This window comes from Danio rerio, chromosome 14, assembly GCF_052040795.2.
Source record: "Danio rerio strain M-AB ecotype USA chromosome 14, GRCz13ab, whole genome shotgun sequence".
In the NCBI taxonomy this organism is placed as follows: domain Eukaryota; kingdom Metazoa; phylum Chordata; class Actinopteri; order Cypriniformes; family Danionidae; genus Danio; species Danio rerio.
In genome coordinates, this window is record NC_141034.1 from 29,435,940 (window position 1) to 29,455,923 (window position 19,984).

The following is a 19,984-nucleotide window of genomic DNA, read 5'->3' on the forward strand; positions in this document are numbered from 1 at the left end:
TCTTTTTTAATAGCTGTGTAGGAGTCCTCAGCTCTCCTTTGTGTTAAAGGTTAGACCTCAAAGGTATAGAGTCACTGAAGGGGCTCAGATATACAGAAGATATTAAATATTACAAAACAGTTTGAAAAACAGTGGGTAGTTTAACTACTGCAAAAAAGGACTTGAAAATGAACATTTTTGAACAGACAGTTTTTATTAAATCTGTTAATGCTCCTTTGGGCTGGATTTTAGTTGTTGTTGTTGCTGTCGGAGTAGGACAATCACCAGTTTACGTTAATTGCCAATTCGACTTTCAATTACTCTTTAACTGAAAAAAGTAGGACGATCACCTCACGGCAAAAGGGTTGCTGGTTCGAGCCCCAGCTGGGTCAATTAGCTTTCTGTGTGGAGTTTGCATGTTCTACCCCATGTTCGCATTGGCTTCCTCCAGATGCTCTGATTTCCCACACAGTCCAAAGACATGCAGTACAGTTGAACAGAATTAGCTAAATTGGCTGTACTGTATGTTTGTGAATGCAGAAGTTTGTAGGTGTTTTCTGGAAGGGCATCTGCTGCGTTAAACATATGCTAGATAAGTTGAGTGGTGTGTGAAAACAAGATTGTGGCTGGCAGGGCATCCACTGCGTTAAAAATATGCTAGAATAGTTAGTGGTTGGTTCCACTGTGGCAACTCCAGATAAATAAGAGACTAAGCCTTAGGAAAATTAACGAATGAATGAATTTTATAAGTGCCATAAAAATGTAAGCAGTTTGATAATATAGAATACTTTTTAATTGTAACTGCAACTTGATTACCCCCCTGCATGTAACTGTAATGATATACATCTTATTTCTAACATGTATTTCATTACTCCCCAATTCTGATCCTCAAGAGACAAAGTTATTAAATGTATATAGTTCACCCATAAATAATAATTTTGTCATTATTTATTCTTTATTCCCTTAGTCAAAACCTTTTTCCCTACTAAGTCAATAAATATCAGCAACCAGCATTTTACAAAATATCTTATTTTATGTTAAAAAAGAAAGAAAGAAAGAAAGAAAGAAAGAAAGAAAAAAAAAGAAAGAAAGAAAGAAAGAAAGAAAGAAAGAAAGAAAGAAAGAAAGAAAGAAAGAAAAAAATGTAAAACCACATGAGGAAGTGTGAAAGATTGGGTCATTTTTAATTTCTGGTGGCTTTTTTAATCTTAAATTAAAAAGTGTTGCCTGATTACATGCATTATGTTAATCACCAAGAACAAGAAGTGTGCATTTTCCCCAAATCATTAATATCTAAGGATCATGAGGAAATAGAAGGAATTAATTAGGCTTTAATTTTTCTTACCCCACTGGCTTGATATAATCTCTGAAAGCAAGTATTATCTTATGCAATTTTACTTTTCATGAAAAAAGCTTCTTGTTTGGAATGTTTACATGTTTTCACTGGACAAAAGTTTATTTATGCAGGGCGATTACACAATACAAAATGATCCATTGTGCTAATGCTGAGAACAGAACATTAAAACTAATAAGCCTCTAAAGTTTTGTGTGTGTGTCATGACATCTCAGAGGTTGTTAGCGCTGTTGCCACCACTTGGCAGTTGGAAGTAGATCTTGTCTGTCTTTGAGTAAACAGTCTGACAAGACTAATCAGGCTGTGTGGCTTCAAACTGCAGGGGGATGGAGAGGCCAGTCCAAACACTAGCCTGCCTGCATGTCAACCATCTATAACTATGTGCCAGGTCTAAGAAGATTATAGCATGCAATGGCCGGATTGTTAGTATTGACCAAGCGGAGGCAGAAGGAAATGAACACTGTTCAATAATTGATCGCTGCCAATGTACTAAACCACGGTCTGAAAAATGCAATATGGTCCACAGGCACCAGATTAGAAGAGTGAGGAGAGATGTGTCAGTGGGCAAGATACATTGTCCCCTTAATCCATCAAACTGCTTAATATTTGCCATGTGACCATAAATTAAAACTCATATCGACCTGCTTGTGATGAATAGACACGCATGGGGGAAAAGTGATAAGCCATTTTTATGCAGAAAACTGTTGTTGAATGACAGTTCATTTTCTGTATGTGGTAGGTGGACTAATTTGTAATAAATATATCACTTGGCAATTTTATGCATTTAAAATAAAAACCCAATTTATTCCTGCGATCAATGGCAAAGTTGATTATCAATTGTCGGAGTCTTGTGATCCTTCTGAAATAGTTCTAACTCCTCCAGAAATCATTCTGATAGGACATGTTTGTTGATGTATCGAATCATGCTGCTTTGGTAAATGCATCTTTATAATCAATAAAAATTAGGGATGCATCAATATTGATTTTGGTGTCTGTATCAGGCCTGATACTGCTCCTGTGTAATCTTGTACTCATTGAAATGCTCTTATATCAAAAATTGATACACAGCCTGAGAAACAGGGAGATATAAGAGACAAGTGTGTGATTATTTGGCTGCTGCTGTGCAACAGCTCAAATATGCACTGTGAACGTGTTTAAAATGAAAGATCAAATATAAAAGAGCAATATAATGAACAACTTGCACAATATACTGTATTAATAATAAGCAAGGACACCCAGAGCTCTTTTTCCTCTATAATAAATGAGCTGCACCTCATGCCTGACGTTTGGGAACACAATCATGTGAACAAGTTCCAGAAATATATAAAACCATTTTGATTATGGACTTTGCTCAGGTGTCAGCAGAATTATTAAAACAACATTTGAGATGGTGTGCAATGAGAATGTGGGAGAAAGATGGAATGTTTTTCCACTATATTTTATGATTGTTCTTGTATAAAATGCATTTGAAGTTCACACATAATTTCTAATGTGCATTTTTAGAATTTAAAACACTAAAAGAGCTTTGAAAAAATAGCTTTTGATGCTTGCTTACAAAACAGCCTTGGGATACATGCCCTCCTATTTTCACTTGGTCTTATACCCACATAGCAAAATGTCTCTGGCCCAGTTCTGGCCCACAAAGTATTCTTTTGCTTGGCCCACATGTTGCAGTAAATTATGGTACATCACTGGACCAAGCCTTGCTGCCAGACAAGGGCAAAGCATGAACTATATGTGGGCCAAGTCTCAGCCAAGTTAACAAACCATAACTGGACCTGAACTGGGCTAGATATGTTGGGGCATCACGACTGCAAAGAAACTGATAAACCCATGAAGCATTGCGATTCAGGTGCACCATGGATGTGATTTTTCTTGAAATGACATGATCGGTAGGATTTTTTTTCCTTAAAAATAATTAAAATGTATGTTAAATGTGGGTTAAGATAGGCCAAACATCTGTGGCCCACATATATGTTTTTAACATCTGGTTCAAAGATTACATTTATCATCTAGTCGAAGTCTTGGGTGCCACCTTAAAGAGCGTGCCACCTCTGCCAAACCCTGGCCAGGTTTGGCCCACAGAGCCGGATGAACATCTGCTGTTCCAGCTTTATGCCAAATTTGTGCCAGAATGTTTTGCTACCTGAATACCCATCCAGTAAATGAGTGCAACACTGAATAGCATCAGGCACAAACATCTCTTTCTAGAATCTTCTCATTCGCTGTTTCTGGCTGGTGAAATTATTCACCCAAATTCATCTGAAATGCCAGACTAATCTCACGAAAAAATTGAACTATTTCACGCTTGTCAGTTTAGTAGGTAATTCGTACAAATTTATACACAACCAGTTATAGGAATATGTATGATTTTAAAAAGGAGGTATGGCATCCAACCCCACCCCTAAACCCAACCATCATTGGGGGAAAGCAAATTAAATGAAATTGTATGTAAAGTTATGAATACTTATGAATGAATTATTAATGTTTGCATAGGATCCTCTATTACCAAACTTCAGCTAGTACAAAAAGCAGCTGCCAGAGTTCTTACCAGGTCTAGAAAATATGATCAAATCACCCCAATTTTATCCTCCTTACAATGGCTGCCTGTTAAGTTTCACATAGATTTTTAAATATTACTTCTTACCTATAAAGCTTTAAATAATCTAGCTCCTGTTTATCTAACCAACCTTCTGTCTCGCTACAGTCCAGTCTTCAAGATCTCAAAACTCAGGGCTTCTGGTAGTACCTAGATTTGCAAAGTCAAGTAAAGGATGTTTAGCCTTCTCATTTATGGCTCCTAGACTCTGGAATAGCCTTCCTGATAATGTCCGAGGCTCAGACACACTCTTGCAGCTCAAAACTAGATTAAAAAAATCTTTTTAGCAAAGCATACACTCAATGCATCACATAAAGGTATGATGCATGGATGTGCTCCACACAGGTTTTTGCATCTCGTTTATATACCCTATAAACAGCAGCTATGCTGATTATTCTCTTTAATCTCTATTTTCACCTGGGGATACTCATCCCGAGACCCCCAGAGTGCAGTGCCTTAGCAGCTGCTGTGGTGGTCATAGAGAAGTAGAGAGCCTGAGACTCCTGTAAAACTCCAGGGACCTGAGTCTTCACTGTTTTTCTGCATTCTCCAGCCTCTAGCACCTAGACTGCAGCTCTCCACAAAATTTTTGCCATATGAGAAGTCATCATGCCCAACTAAGCCTTGTTTTTTCAGAGTGTTTTTTCCCCTTCACTTTTGCACGTTGATAAAGTTTTTTTCCTTGCCACTGTTGCCACTGGCTTGCATAGTTCGGGACTTGTAGAGCTGTGCATCGATGGATTACCCTACATACCCTGTGAGTAATTACCTACATTAGAAAAGCACTATACAAATAAAAATGAATTGAATTGAATATTTTTGAGTCAACTGAACATTCATCTCCTCCACTACATCTAATACTACATTTAAAAAAAAAAAAGTAAATTAAATTTTGAAAAGTGCACTGATTCCCTAACCCTTCCCTTTCTAGCTTGTATCTTTTTCTTAAGCTTTTACTGTAGTAAAATGTATATTTACTTTGCATATTTGGCAGACACTTTTATCCAAAGCAACTTACAAATGACAACAATAGAATTAACAAAAGATTAACAACTTAGTACCTGACACAAGTCTTGTTGCTTGTGAACAGATTGACTTAAAGTGCCGCTGAAATATATTTTTAGTTAAGTTTTTTTTTTCTTTTACAAGAAATGTCTCATATTAATCCTAACAGCTTTAGTAATAATGTTTCAGTGCAAAACAAAACTGTCAAAAAGTATTTTATTATTTACAGCTCGGTAAAGCTCTTTGAGTAGATTTTTGCAAAGACAAGTGTTGTTGCCTTGTCATATGAGCTTCACCTGTGACTAATAATGGATGACTTACGTCTCAAGTGTGTATAAAAAGAATCCCAGTACATTAGACCTTCACATCAACTGCAACTAGACCTTGGCAAACATGTCTAAGATTCACCCTGAGACTGAAGTGTTGATTATCAAGAGGCTAAAGACCAACTGCACTTCTGTTGTGGCAGGCACCAGCTCCTCATCGTCAAGTACAGAATATCGTCAAGTGTTAAAAGAATGGACACTGGAAAAGTGGCAAAAGGCGAATTTTTCAGATAAATCATCTGTGTAATTACACTACAGGAGCTTCAAATATAGCAGACCTACTGGAGCCTACATGGATCCAAGATTCACCCAGAAAACAGTGAAGTTATACAGTAGGTGGCAAACAAATCATGGTCTGGGGTTACATCCAGTATAGGGATGTTCAAGAGGTCTGCAGGGTGGAGGGCAACATCAATAGTTTTCAATACCAAGAAATCGTAGCTACCTCTTATATTCTCAACCCTAAAAGAGGCCAAATTCTGCAGCAGGATGTTTCTCCATCGCATAATTCCATCTCCACACCAAATTTCTCAAGACAAAGATCAAGATGTTCCAGGTTTGGCCAGCCCAGTTATAACCAGATATAGAGTTATGATAGAGGAAGCATGGAAGACAAAACCAAAGAATAATGTTGACCTCTGGGAGGCATGCAAGACTGCTTTCTTTGCCATTCCTGATGACTTCATCAATAAATTGTATGAATCCTTGCCAAACTGCATGGATGGAGTTTTTCAAGCTCATGGAAGTCATACAAGATATTAAATTTGGATCTCACAGCATCCTTACTTAATTTGCTGACATATTTTTGTATTTGCAGTAAATTTGATCAATTTCTGTATAGGCGACAACACTTTTGTCTGGCCAAAATATAACCTTTCTGTCTTGATTAAGTGATTTTTTTTTCATTGAAACTAATTTATTTCAGTGCCTTAAACATCATTTAGGATGGTTTTAGCTTTTCATATGAAATATTTCTAACACCAACTAATTAAATAAAGGTCAAGTTATTAGCAAAGGTTTCTACAAATCGACGAGACTTTTGTCAGGGACTGTATACTTTATAACAGTGGTGCTCAACCCTGTTCCTGGAGATCGACCTTTCTGCAAAGTTCAGCTCCAACCCTGATCAAACACACCTGAACCAATTAATTAGGACCTGAACAGCACTTGATAATTACAGGCAAGTGTGTTTGATATGGGTTGCAACTGAAATCTGCAGGAAGGTCGATCTCCAGGAACAGGGTTGGTCATCCTTGACTTACAGTATAAACACAATGAAAATTCACAGTTACTCTCTTACAGTACAGAGTGTATGGCTAAGACAATAATGCTGTAAGTGTGTAGAGTAGTGTGGGAAAGTATTAAAGTTAGACAATAAGATTATAATCTTAAACAAAATGGAAATTAAAAAAAGTTTGGTAGGGTATATAAAGAAAAAAATCCTTGAAAGTGATTGTCTGTACCATTTTGGATAGCACCTTATTGCTTTGTTCACTAGTAATCAGTTATTATCCATTAATTACAGCACATTGTGTGAGTAGTTACCTCTTGATGATGAATTGCTTGTGTTGCCCATTTGTAAGTCACTGTGGATAAAAGCATCTGCTAAATGAATAAATGTAAATGCAAACTAAAGAGCAAGTTCAAGACCAGTGTCTGTACTGCCCTGCTATTCATACGAGACATCCTGTTCACCCACACGTACACTTAATGCGATCCATAATGTGGGGAACAGCCACCACTTAACTCTGATCAGGAATGTAAATGCACAATCGTAATGGACAAAGCAAACCTTCCATCGGCGTAAAATGTACAAAGGTGCCTTTGACTCCTTGTTGAGTACTTGTGTCTCTCCTTGAAGCATCCAGTCTGAAACCCATCTCGAGGGGATAGGGAGGTGAAAATATTTTGACCCGCAGACGCGATCGTTTTCAAAAGAATTGCAGGAAATGATTCCAGGAGCTTGACGTGGGCCAGAAGTTTTCAGAGAATCTCAATGTAACATGTGATTAAACAGTCTATTGCTGACAACTAGTAACATGATTACAGCGCAGATTATTCCTGCAGACAAAGACTCAATAGTGTGTGTGGGTAGGTTGCGATGTAGGTGGATCGAGCGAAATGAAATGCCACCACCTGTAGATATCGTTCAGCCGTGGTTTCTAAAGTGGAGGAGAGTTACGTTATGAAACCTGGTATAATCATGAACTCTGCAGGGAGCGAAAAGACTCATTTTTTCACACATCTCTCACACACTGATCTCGCAGCAAATCTTCAGTGTATCTTGTTCTAGTCACCAAATTGTTTTTTGTTCTCCCTTTAGTACTTTGTCACCACTTTAGTGATTCAATAACGTTGTCTCATTGCCTTTTAACACAATGCGCATGATTCCATTACCTGCAAAGCATTGTTTAACCATGCAGTCTATCTGATATCAATATGATGTGGCTCTCTTGCGAACGCGATGGAGAAGGAAAACAACCTTGCTGCGAGGCACTCAGCGGCATGCAATTATGTGTGTGCGCTGCCTGTTTTATGAGCAGGGGGTAAAACTACAAGCATTTGAACAAGGGTCATGTCTTTACAAAAGCTACACGCGCCTGCTGCTGCTGGCCTGAGAATAAAAAAAAGGAGTGTTTCTAATGTATCCCAAGCCCTTGAGACATAGCTATTCATAGTCCATTCAGCCAAATGTCACTGATTCAGGGTTACGTACAGGCCAGACAACTACTAATGTCTCATTCCTTTGGGTTAGTCAAAATGAAAAGAGCAAAGTGGAAACTGTGTTGATGAGAAACTTGCTGTTTACTGGGCTTCAAGATTGCCTGAGTTACCTGCCTGAATCCTGCATCTCCGAGGGCAGATTCTTGAAGCTAAGAATACGAGTCAGCTACTATTTTGAGCCAGTCTTAGTAATACACATAATGCATTTACATGAGCTTTTAGGACAGAGAGTTTGGTTAATTTGAAAGAGGTTTTCTAATAACAGACCAAAAGGGTGGTCTGGGGTTCAGTGTACTGGCTGTTTGAAAAATCTAGCTCCAATATCAGATATCCGATGTAAGGGTAAGGGAAGGAGCATTAATATTCATAATGGAAGGTGAAACAGCAAGCAATTTTGTTAATGATGAGCTTTAGTTGAAGCAACTAGTCATGTAAATAATTAAAATAATAATAATAATAATAATAATAATATAATAATAATAATAATAATAATAATAACTCACATTTATATAGCACTTTTCTGGACACTCAAAGCGCTCTTCACATTGGGGGTAATCTCCTCATCCACCACCAGTGTGCAGCATCCACCTGGATGACGCGACGGCAGCCATATTGCACCAGGACACACACAAGCTGATTGATGGAGAGGAGACAGAATGATGAAGCCAATTATGATATTGGGATGGTTAGGAGGCCATGATGGAAAGAAGCCAGTGGGCAAATTTGGCCATGATGCTGGGTTTAAACCCCTACTCTTTTTCGAAGGAAATTCTCACCCGAAAGACGGTGCTCACTTAGCAGTATTGAGTCCCTATCAATATACTGGGGAATTGGGACCCACATAGACCGTAGGTTGAGCACGCCATGCTGGTTTCACTAACACCACTTTCGGCAGCAGCCTAGCTTTCCCATGTAGTGTTCAAAAAGGGTGGCTGGGTGTAGCCATGTTTAGCTTCAGTGGGCGACCATGTGTGAGTTGCAGAGAGTTAGCTGCTGGCTGTGTTACCCGACAGGTTTTTTTTTTTTTTTTGTTTAAAAGATGTCTAATAGATATCCAAACATTACAACATTTGTCATAAAAGACAGAATGCACTCTAATAATGCTGGATTAGTATTACTTTTAATCCATTTAAAAATAAATAACACTTTTTAACCCAATTATTGTGGGTTGTTCGTATTTGACCAAATAATGAATTACAACAGCACAGAATTTTTACACATGCATCATGTGCAGTCATTAATTCATGTCAGTTTAACTGACTATATTTTTGGATTATTGTTAGACGTCTATTATATTTTCACTGAAAAAAACTAAACCAAATTTAGTCTTGCTTTCGCCAAGATGCTAATGTTTGGATGTATTTTAAACACAAAAAAAGCTTGCTAAGTAGTTTCTACGCTCTAAAGAATGCTCAACATTGGCTCATTCTGAAAGCGTACCCCTATATAGAGTACATTTATGGAGATTGCAAATTATGTAGCCAGAGCTACGTATGGTTGCATATCATTTTTAAAACGCTATGTGCCTGTATAATGCCGTTCCTTTTCTCGCTTACCAGCTGACTGCTTACCTATGTATGGACGGCTTTTCCGCTGTTACCAGTTTGTCCGTTAGCTCGACATGTACGCCGGCAGACTTAAGACGCAGAGTGGAGTTGACCATAACAACAGAGTTCAAGTCTGGTGAAGAATGGTTTCCAGAAAGCGTGTAAGACAAAAACAAAATTAACAAATAAACAGGGTGAGTAAAATCTGAAAACGTGGTAAAAATCATGGAGCTTTTCTTTTTCTGGATTGCTTTTTAAAATACTGGTTGGGTTTATTGAAGGGGTTAGGTGGGTCAATCAGTGTTTTTTAAAATGCTATTGGTTGGTTTTAGGATAGGGGAAGGGTGGGAGTGTCTGTCGGTTGGTCAGTCAGTCAACAGCGGCCTCTGCCGGATTTGGGAAATCAAAAACTGCAAAAAACGTAGCTCCTGGGAAATAGTTTGCTCTCTCCAGAAATTTAGGGGTACGTAATTAGAATGAGCCTGGATTTAAAATGCTTGGTTGTGTAGTTAATTTGTGGGTCAAATATAGACAAATAGAATGTTGGATTATTTTTTTAGTCAAATTGTTTGAGTTTTTTTTTTTTTTTTTTATAACTCAATTGTTGGACTTGTCCTAGCATGAGATAAACACAAACCCACCATCCCATATTTCAAGTTTTGAACTTTTTGGTATCCATCCATCCAATAATTTTCTTTTGGCTTGGTCCTTTTATTAATAATAAAAGTGCTGGGCTGAGTTAATCCAGTTTTGTGTAAAATATAGACAAATTATTATTTTTTAATAACTTAACAATTTGGTTTGTCCATAATTGACCCAGCATCAGATAAGCACAAACCCACTATCCCGTATTCTGAACTATTTGGCACCCCTCAACCCCCACTACTCCATGTCAAAACAATATAGTAAAAAAGTAGTAAACAATACTCACACTCAACACCATATACAATCACCATAAGAAATGAATTAGAAAAGCAAAGAAAATAATAAAGTACATCAATCACAAAGCAGAAAAAAATGCATAGACAGAGTGATGTGGCTGTAACACAGCATATTTTTGCACTTCAGCTTAACCAGGAAAAATGCATAAAAAGGTGTTTGCTTATCAGATGCATTTAATTAAAATATAAATTACTGTTGTGAGAAATGTATTTTAATGAAGTACAAAACTGCATACAAAACTGACATGCAATCATGTGAACAAGAGTTCTTTCTTTCTTTCTTTTAATAAACCTCCAAAATCAGAAGATATATTAGGCTGCTGTCACTTTAAGATGGATGTACAGATACAATTTATTGATTCATTTTTCCCCAGCTGTTTATGTTCACTTGAGACATAATCGATTGTGTCTGTGAATATTTGCCAAGACAGGCTTTTTAGCATAATTTTGTGTGCATTTGACATTTAAAATACAGTAAAACCAGCAGCAATCAATCCTCAGCTCCCACTTGTACTCCCACTGAAGCTAAGCAGAGTATGTGATGGTATGGGAGATTGAGAACACTTGTTTACTGCAGGAAGATGTGCTATTGAAGCCATGGCTGCTCATCTTGTGGTCTTTGTGGCTCCTATACTGATCCAGTAATAGGAACACTGCATGCTTTCACTGTCCTTCGGTTGAGTTGTTTAAACTGACTTGTGATAATAATAAAAAAAAATTCTAAGATGTCCTTCTAAAAGAGTAGTGGTGTGACCCTGTTATCCTCGCCAAATTTTCCCACAAATCTCTGTCTATTATGGCTTTCCATCCCTATATCCCCTAACTGGTTTTATCAACCTGTGTCCTTCCAGTAAAAGCACATTGTAAACGTAATAATTTATTGATATTGTCAATATTTTATTAGTATTCTAATTGATTCCTCACTGATTCTTTATTCTTCCAGTCTGCCAGTAGTAAAGAAGCTAAAAGGAAGCTCAATCAAGCACAACTTTTATTGCAGGCAAAGCGGACAAGCATAACATGTCTAAAATGCACAATTGTTGAACACAGATAGCGTAACGTGGCATAGGAGTGCATTTTCTCTGCCCACCAACTTGATTGGCAGCAGTGTATTACAGTTTTTCTCCATTGGTTTGGATCATTTCTTGAAACAGAAATTACATTCTTAAAATTCTAAGATTATTTAGCAAAACAGTGTTACAGTTTAGCACAACACTATAGCTCACTTGCAAAAGCTCATACCTTTCCCAAAACTCATGTATCAAAACGGAATTTCTTTCTCATTTAAACAGTCAGTACCCCCAAAATGCTTCAACCCTTTAGCATTGTGTAAACACTGCAAGTCGAAATGTTTAGATGTGTTTGTCTTTAGGGCAAAGAACCCCTAATATATCCCTCATCTCCACCATACAGTCTTAGCCCAGTCTTTCATTGACAACGGTTACTATACTGTTTTTGTCTATGTCACGGTTGTGGATCTATCTGCTCTTCTATGATGTGTCTGCGTGGTGCGATTGTTTATTTGTGTTTGCGGTGTGTGTTTGCGTTTGTCTCTGTGTTTGTGTGAGTCGCGTGGCTGTCGGTGTTGTTGTTGTTTTCATGTCATCAGCTGGGCGGTCACATGATCATGGTCATCGGTCGCCTAGCACCGCTCAGCTGATTATTGCGCTCCAGGTGTAGCGCATTTACTGTGGCTATAAATGTTCAGCGTTCCTGTCTCACCTTGTCAGTTCGTTGTCCTCACTTGTCTCTGTGTCTTTGTCAGGCTCTCCCCATTGAGTTCGCTGGTTAGTGTGCTGGTTGAAGTTTCTCCTCCGATGAACTTTTGATTCGCTCTGTTGACGGAGATTGGAGTTCTCCCCGATGAACTTTTGATACGCTCTGTTGACGGAGATTGAGGTTCTTCCTGATGAACTTTTGATTCACTCTGTTGACTGTGATTATTGCACAGTGACCTTCGACTTCCAGCCACCCAGTCTCTCTGTGTTATTTTTGTGTATTAATAAACTGTCACTTGCACTTGGGTTCCTTCGTCATCATTGAGGTGTGACAGAACGAACTGACCAGTATGGACCCAGCAAGTACATCGGAAGTTCAGGAGATCCTGTCTCGCAGCATCGCTCGCCTAGACCATCAAGACCAACAGATGAAGGTAACCAGTCAGGCCATTCAAGCGCTTGTTAACCAGGTCTCCGAACTCACCACTCAAGTCCAGTGTCTCAGCACGGGTCTCGCTGCCGGATCCGCTCTGCCACCTCCTCCTGTTGATCCACCAGCCAGCCCAGCTGTTATCGAAACCCGCTCCACCGAACCACGACTACCTCCGCCGAAGAGTTACGCGGGCGAACCCCATTTATGTCGAGCCTTCCTGGCAAAATGTTCGCTATACATCGCTCTCCAGCCCTCGTCTTTTCCCAGCGAGCAGAGCAAAGTAGCCTTTTTGATCAATCTGCTAACAGGTAAGGCGGCAATATGGGGAACTACGGTTTGGGAGAACAAGAATCCCTGTTGTAACACCTTCAAAGCCTTTTCGGAAGAACTTAAAGTGGTGTTTGATCAAGCGGCTTCGGGCAGAGAGGCGTCCAGAAAGCTGGCAGAGCTCCGTCAGGGAGATCAGAGCGTTGTGGACTATTCAATTGAGTTTCGTACGCTGGCAGCGGAGTGTGGCTGGAACAGCGAGGCGCAGTGGGACATGTTTTTTCATGGATTAGCGGAGCACATCAAGGACGAGATCTACGCGCTGGAGTTGCCGAAAACACTCGAAGGTCTCATTAATCTGGCTGTTAGAGTGGACAATCGTCTCCAACGCAGAAATTTCCACAAGGAGCCCCGTCTTCAGCGCCTGGCTTCGTAGACCTGTTTTCAAGAGGCAACACCCCCTGAATCGGAGCCCGAACCCATGCAGATGGGAAGGTTTCGTCTTTCTGCTGAAGAGAGACATCGTCGCCGTTCTGGGGGTTTGTGTATGTACTGTGGAGTTGGGGGTCATTTTGTGGCTTTTTGTCCGGCCAAAAATGATAAGCCATCTATGGGTAAGAGTTTATTGGTGGGTGAAATTATGCCTAAAAAGAACTCTGCTAATATGACTTCCTTACCTATAAAACTGTGTTTTAACTCCATTTCTCGCACATGCCACGCCCTCATCGACTCCGGAGCCGAGGGGAATTTTATTGATTCTAAATTAGCGAACAGTCTAAAGATCCCTGTTTCTCCTCTTTCCTCTTCTATAGCAGTGCACGCTCTTAGTGGATTGTCTCTTCCGACCATCACACACATTACTGCTCCCATAAGACTCATTACTTCTGGAAATCACACAGAACTCATTACATTTTTTCTCACTGACACCATTGATACTTCTGTTATTTTGGGACATCCGTGTTTAGTCTTACATAAACCTCACATTAATTGGGGTCATAATGCAGTTTTTTCCTGGAGTGAGAGCTGTCATGAATCTTGTTTATTGTCTGCCTGTCCTAATGTTCCTTGTTCTGTGTTTCAGGAGGAGCAGGTGGATCTGTCAAACGTGCCCCGTGAGTACCACGACCTGAAGAGAGTGTTCAGTAAGTCTCGGGCTGCTTCTCTACCTCCTCACCGTCCCTATGACTGTGCTATAGACTTATTGCCAGGTACGTCTCCGCCTAAGGGCAAGTTATATTCGCTGTCTGTTCCAGAGAGGGAGGCTATGGAGAAATATATTTCTGATTCTCTAGCAGCCAAGATCATCCGCCCGTCTTCTTCACCGGCGGGGGCGGGATTTTTTTTTGTGAAAAGAAGGATGGTTCTCTTCGTCCGTGCATTGACTATCGAGGGCTGAACAGCATCACGGTTAAGAATACGTATCCTATGCCGTTGATGTCTTCAGCCTTCGAGCGCCTGCAGGGGGCGAACTTTTTCACAAAATTAGATCTCCGCAATGCTTATCATTTGGTTCGCATAAGACCTGGGGATGAGTGGAAGACCGCGCTTAACACCCCTAGAGGGCATTTTGAGTACTGCGTTCTGCCCTTCGGCCTTTCTAACGCTTCGGCGGTTTCCCAGGCACTCGTCAATGATGTGTTGAGAGATATGATAGATCAGTTTATCTATGTCTACCTGGATGACATTCTGATTTTTTCTCACTCTCTCCAGGAACACGTTCAGCACGTCAGGCGAGTGTTGCAGAGGCTGTTAGAGAATGGGCTTTATGTCAAGGCGGAGAAATGCGTTTTTGATGCACAGTCGGTTCAGTTTTTGGGGCATATCGTGTCGGTCGAGGGGATGCGCATGGATCCAGAGAAGATTCAGGCTGTGGTAAATTGGCCAACCCCAGATTCCCGTAAGGCCCTGCAGAGGTTCCTGGGCTTTGCCAATTTTTACCGCCGTTTTATTCGCAATTTCAGCCAGCTCGCCGCACCTCTGACTAATTTGACCTCCTCCAAAACACCGTTCAGGTGGTCTAACACAGTCGAGGCTGCATTTTCCAAACTGAAGGGTTGCTTCGTTTCAGCCCCGATTCTCATAGCCCCTGATCCTTCTCAGCAGTTTGTGGTGGAGGTCCATGCGTCCGAGGTCGGAGCCATCCTGTCCCAGCGCTCTGCCTTGGACGGCAAGATTCATCCCTGCGCGTATTTCTCACATCGTTTATCTGCTGCAGAAAGAAATTACGACATTGGTAATCGAGAGTTGCTGGCCGTCAAGCTTGCGTTGGAGGAGTGGCGACATTGGTTAGAAGGTTCTGGGGTGCCTTTTATCGTTTGGACCGATCATAAGAATCTTGAGTACATCAAATCTGCCAAGAGACTAAACTCTAGGCAGGCTCGGTGGGCATTATTTTTCGGACGATTTAATTTTTCAATCTCGTACAGACCTGGTTCTAAGAACATCAAACCTGATGTGTTATCTCGTCTTTTTGATCGCTCGGATCGTACGTCATCTCCAGATCCGGTGCTTCCGCAAAGGGTTTTTGTGGTGATTATTTCTTGGGAGATCGAGTCGCGGGTTCGCACAGCCCTGGATGGGGTAACGCCCCCGATCGGATGCCCGCCGAGTCGATTATTTGTGCCAGAGGATCTTCGGTCCGACGTTATCCGGTGGGGTCATTCCTCCAAAGTAGACTGTCATCCGGGGGTGAGTCGCACAATATTTGTTATTAAACAAAGATTCTGGTGGCCAGTAATGGCTCGTGATGTGCGCGATTTTGTTTTGGCTTGCTCTGTCTGTGCCGCTTCTAAGTCTTCCAATCGCCCACCTGCTGGACTCCTTCAACCGCTGTCAGTGCCTTCGAGACCCTGGTCACACATCTCGCTAGATTTTGTTACGGGTCTTCCATCTTCTAACGGCAACACGGTGGTTTTAACCGTGGTGGACAGGTTCTCGAAGGCTGCTCATTTTGTCCCTCTGCCCAAATTACCTTCAGCCAGAGAGACAGCGGTTGCTGTCATTGATCACGTCTTTCGCATTCATGGCCTCCCGACAGACGTGGTTTCTGACAGGGGGCCTCAGTTTGTCTCTAAATTTTGGAGAGAATTCTGTCGTTTATTGGGGGCTACTGTTAGTCTTTCTTCTAGTTTTCATCCCCAGAGTAACGGTCAGACCGAGAGAGCCAATCAGGATCTTGAGCGCACATTGCGATGTTTGGTTTCGCAGAATCCATCCTCTTGGAGTCAGCAACTTTCGTGGGTGGAGTACGCACATAATTCGTTACCAGTGTCGGTTACGAGCCTCTCTCCGTTTCAGTGTAGTCTAGGTTACCAGCCACCAGTTTTTCCCAGTCTGGAATCCGAAGTCGCGGTCCCCTCCGTTCACGCCTTTGTCCAGAGGTGCCGCCGCACCTGGAACAGGGCCAGACAGACCCTCCTCCAGGTGGGGGAGCGCACTAAGGCTAAAGCCGATCGCCACCGGTCTAAGCCTCCCGTTTATGTTGTCGGTCAAAAAGTGTGGCTTTCATCTAAAAACATTCCTCTCTGCACCGTTTGTAATAAGTTAGCTCCTAAATTTATTGGCCCTTTTACTGTCACTAAAATCATTAATCCTGTGGCAGTCCGCCTCAAATTACCTCCAGCGTACAGGAGAATTCATCCCGTGTTTCATGTATCTAAAGTAAAGCCCGTTTTTCATACGGCAATTAATCCGCATGCACCAGTCCCCCCCCCCCGCCGCACCTCGTAGATGGGGAGACTGCTTATTCGGTTAAGCGCATTCTGGACTCTAGACGGAGGGGACGAGGATTTCAGTACTTGGTGGATTGGGAAGGTTACGGTCCTGAGGAGAGAAGTTGGGTTCAGGCTGGGGACATACTGGATTACTCTCTTATCGATGATTACAATCGCCAGGTAGGCTCGTCTGGGGACGCCAGGAGGCGTCCCTAGGGGAGAGGGTAATGTCACGGTTGTGGATCTATCTGCTCTTCTATGATGTGTCTGCATGGTGCGATTGTTTATTTGTGTTTGCGGTGTGTGTTTGCGTTTGTCTCTGTGTTTGTGTGAGTCGCGTTGCTGTCGGTGTTGTTGTTGTTTTCATGTCATCAGCTGGGCGGTCACATGATCATGGTCATCGGTTGCCTAGCACCGCTCAGCTGATTATTGCGCTCCAGGTGTACCGCATTTACTGTGGCTATAAATGTTCAGCGTTCCTGTCTCACCTTGTCAGTTCGTTGTCCTCACTTGTCTCTGTGTCTTTGTCAGGCTCTCCCCGTTGAGTTCGCTGGTTAGTGTGCTGGTTGAAGTTTCTACTCCGATGAACTTTTGATTCGCTCTGTTGACGGAGATTGGAGTTCTCCCCAATGAACTTTTGATACACTCTGTTGACGGAGATTGAGGTTCTTCCTGATGAACTTTTGATTAACTCTGTTGACTGTGATTATTGCTACTAATGACCTTCGACTTCCAGCCACCCAGTCTCTCTGTGTTATTTTTGTGTATTAATAAACTGTCACTTGCACTTGGGTTCCTTCGTCATCATTGAGGTGTGACAGTCTAGCTAACAGAATACAATTGTGTATAAAACTGAAAAAAAAAAGAAATAGGATCTGAGGGTAAGAGTAGCCTCCAAGGTTTGACGTAACACATTGCACTCATACTGCCAGGGATATGGTAAATCCTTTTTTATTGTAATGATCAACCACACACAAAGTTTTTTCCATATATCAGAATAAAAAAAGAATAAATATAGCTATAATAAATTGTAATCAAATGTTCCAAGGATTCACCTACTGTATGGTATTCATGGTATTATGGTTTTTACTAATTTTGACCATTGAACAGACTATTGTGCATATGATGACATAATCAATGAAATGCGCTGACACATTTTGGAGAGAACAACCGTTGGACTGAGAATTACCGATCAGTTTAGATCAACAAGATCTATTCACTTGGAAATTGTGCTAAAAGTAGGCTATCTGTACTTAATCATTTGCAAAGATGTACTTAAACTTAGACATTTGCAATTTGATTACAGTTTTTCTAGTTTGCTTTGACCTGGTTAAAGAAACTAGGTTCCTCTTCATTTTCGTTATCACTATCCCATCAGAGCAGAGGACAGGTCTTGCAAATGTGTAAACTCTTTCTCATTGGGTTGACACATTTTCCCCATCATTTTTCAAAACAGTTAACACAGATGTCATTCAAGCAGTCCAAACTCCATTGTTTTAGTTATGGTAACCAAACAGAAACCATCTTTTCCTAACTATTAAAAACTACCAACATCAGTATGAAATCACTGAAGCACCGGTTTGACACTCCTTCACACAAATCTTCAATTAGCCATCATTCTGCAAACCTTATAAAAATGATGGAAGGTCTGTGTTGTTCTGTGCCAGCATTGATGGAGGAGATCAATATGTCCTATACTCCCAATAGATTTGACTGTATATTAGTTTACATGTGCTTTCTCTAATATATACAGTATTTTAATACTTTTGTCTGTTTTTTTATATACAGTATTTCAGTTTTCAGCCGCAGTTTAAAAAATGTCATGAATTCAATATATATTTAATCAAAGCATATCTTATTCTTGATCCAATTCTTTGCTAAAAGGCGAATTTGACAGCCTAAATAGAAAGACAACAAATGCCATTGGCTATAAGCTACAATGGCAAGCAATGGTGGTGCACTGAGTTCTGTAATTTGTATTTTGTTGTCCATTGTGTAATGATTAATTGAAAGAGTTCATATACTTGTTTGCAAGTTGTGTTGTTTGAAGGTAAAACTAGCTTTTGTTTCATATTTTAAATGTTTTGACACGATATGTGCCTTTTGCAAGCAAAATGTGTCATTTTGACCATGAGTGCCGCTGTTTAGGCCTATGTGTTAACTGTTTTGAAAATGTGGAGTTTCAGTTGACAACTGCATCAAAGCAATCGAGAAAAACTGTAAATGAATGAGAAAATCAATTCCGGTGTGAACAATTACCAAGTGGTTTGAAGGTTTGTTCATGTTGTTTTGAGATTGTAATTTCTGTTTCAAGAAATGAGCCAAACCAATGGAGAAAAACTGTAACATGTCTCCATAGTAAAGCATATAATTATATCAACAAGACAGGATGTTCAGCTCTGTTTAGTTCTCTGTGACCAACAATCATTATTGAATGTGATCAAGAATGAGTATAACAAGTTTAAAACGTTCTTAAATTAGTGCATGTTTGTAATGAATTACAGCAATTTTACTGTCTTTATCACCACAGCTGCGTGTCAGTTCAATTATAAAAAGAATAAGATTCAATCCAGGTTTTTGGACGTTAAATCAGGTTTATTTTGTAGATTAACGGATATCCATGCAGCAGTAGATAATAATATGTATTCTGTCACATTTGCTATGCAAATCAGTGTAAAGTTAAATGTCCGACGTGTGTGTGGTTCTGTGTGTGTGGGTGCGTGAACGACATTGTGTGTGACTCATCGTTGCAGAAAGGCTTGAATAAACCACACAACAATTACATCAAATACTTATTGGTAAAGTTCTTACTGTAGGATTTCTCAAGTTAAATAAGATCTGCTTCCTCATGTCTGTCACTGTGCTGTCTATTTGATGCACTCAGCTGGAGATCGAGGCACTCTCTGACAGGCACGTGAGAATGGTGGGCGGGGAGAACTAGCTCATTAGCATTAAAGGGACAGGCAACAAAAACAGTTAGATTGTGTTCAGAGCAGAAAATTCCAATATTCTGAAAGCTATAATAAATAATCTGATGAGTGTTTTGACCTGAAACTTTAAAGAAACAATCTGGAGACACAAAAGACTTATGTTAAATCATGAACAATGGGTAAAATTGGTGCTCTTTTTAATTAATTAAAACTATTAACTATACACTTTTAAGTATGACTTTATTTGGATATTTCAGCCTGACATACTCTATCCAGCTTTTTAAAATAACATATTGGTATATTTATATAAAAAAATGTTACCCAATTTATTAAATTAGTAATTTAAGCATTTTATTATGTATTAGAATTTTGATCATTGTTAGCAAGTGAAATCAAATTAAAAAGCAGAGGAATTGTTTGACCTTAATTAACTCTCGTTTCTAACCAT

At 40.2% G+C, this 19,984-nt stretch overlaps 1 long non-coding RNA gene across 1 annotated transcript; it reads left to right on the forward strand.

The window, feature by feature from the left end:
- The first annotated feature begins 9,021 nt into the window (after positions 1–9,021).
- LOC147833962 (uncharacterized) lies at positions 9,022–18,486 on the forward strand. Its single transcript, XR_015507505.1, has 4 exons — positions 9,022–9,913; positions 9,960–11,938; positions 17,433–17,911; positions 18,253–18,486. It is a non-coding gene; the product is annotated as an uncharacterized LOC147833962 (long non-coding RNA).
- The last annotated feature ends 1,498 nt before the right edge of the window (positions 18,487–19,984 follow it).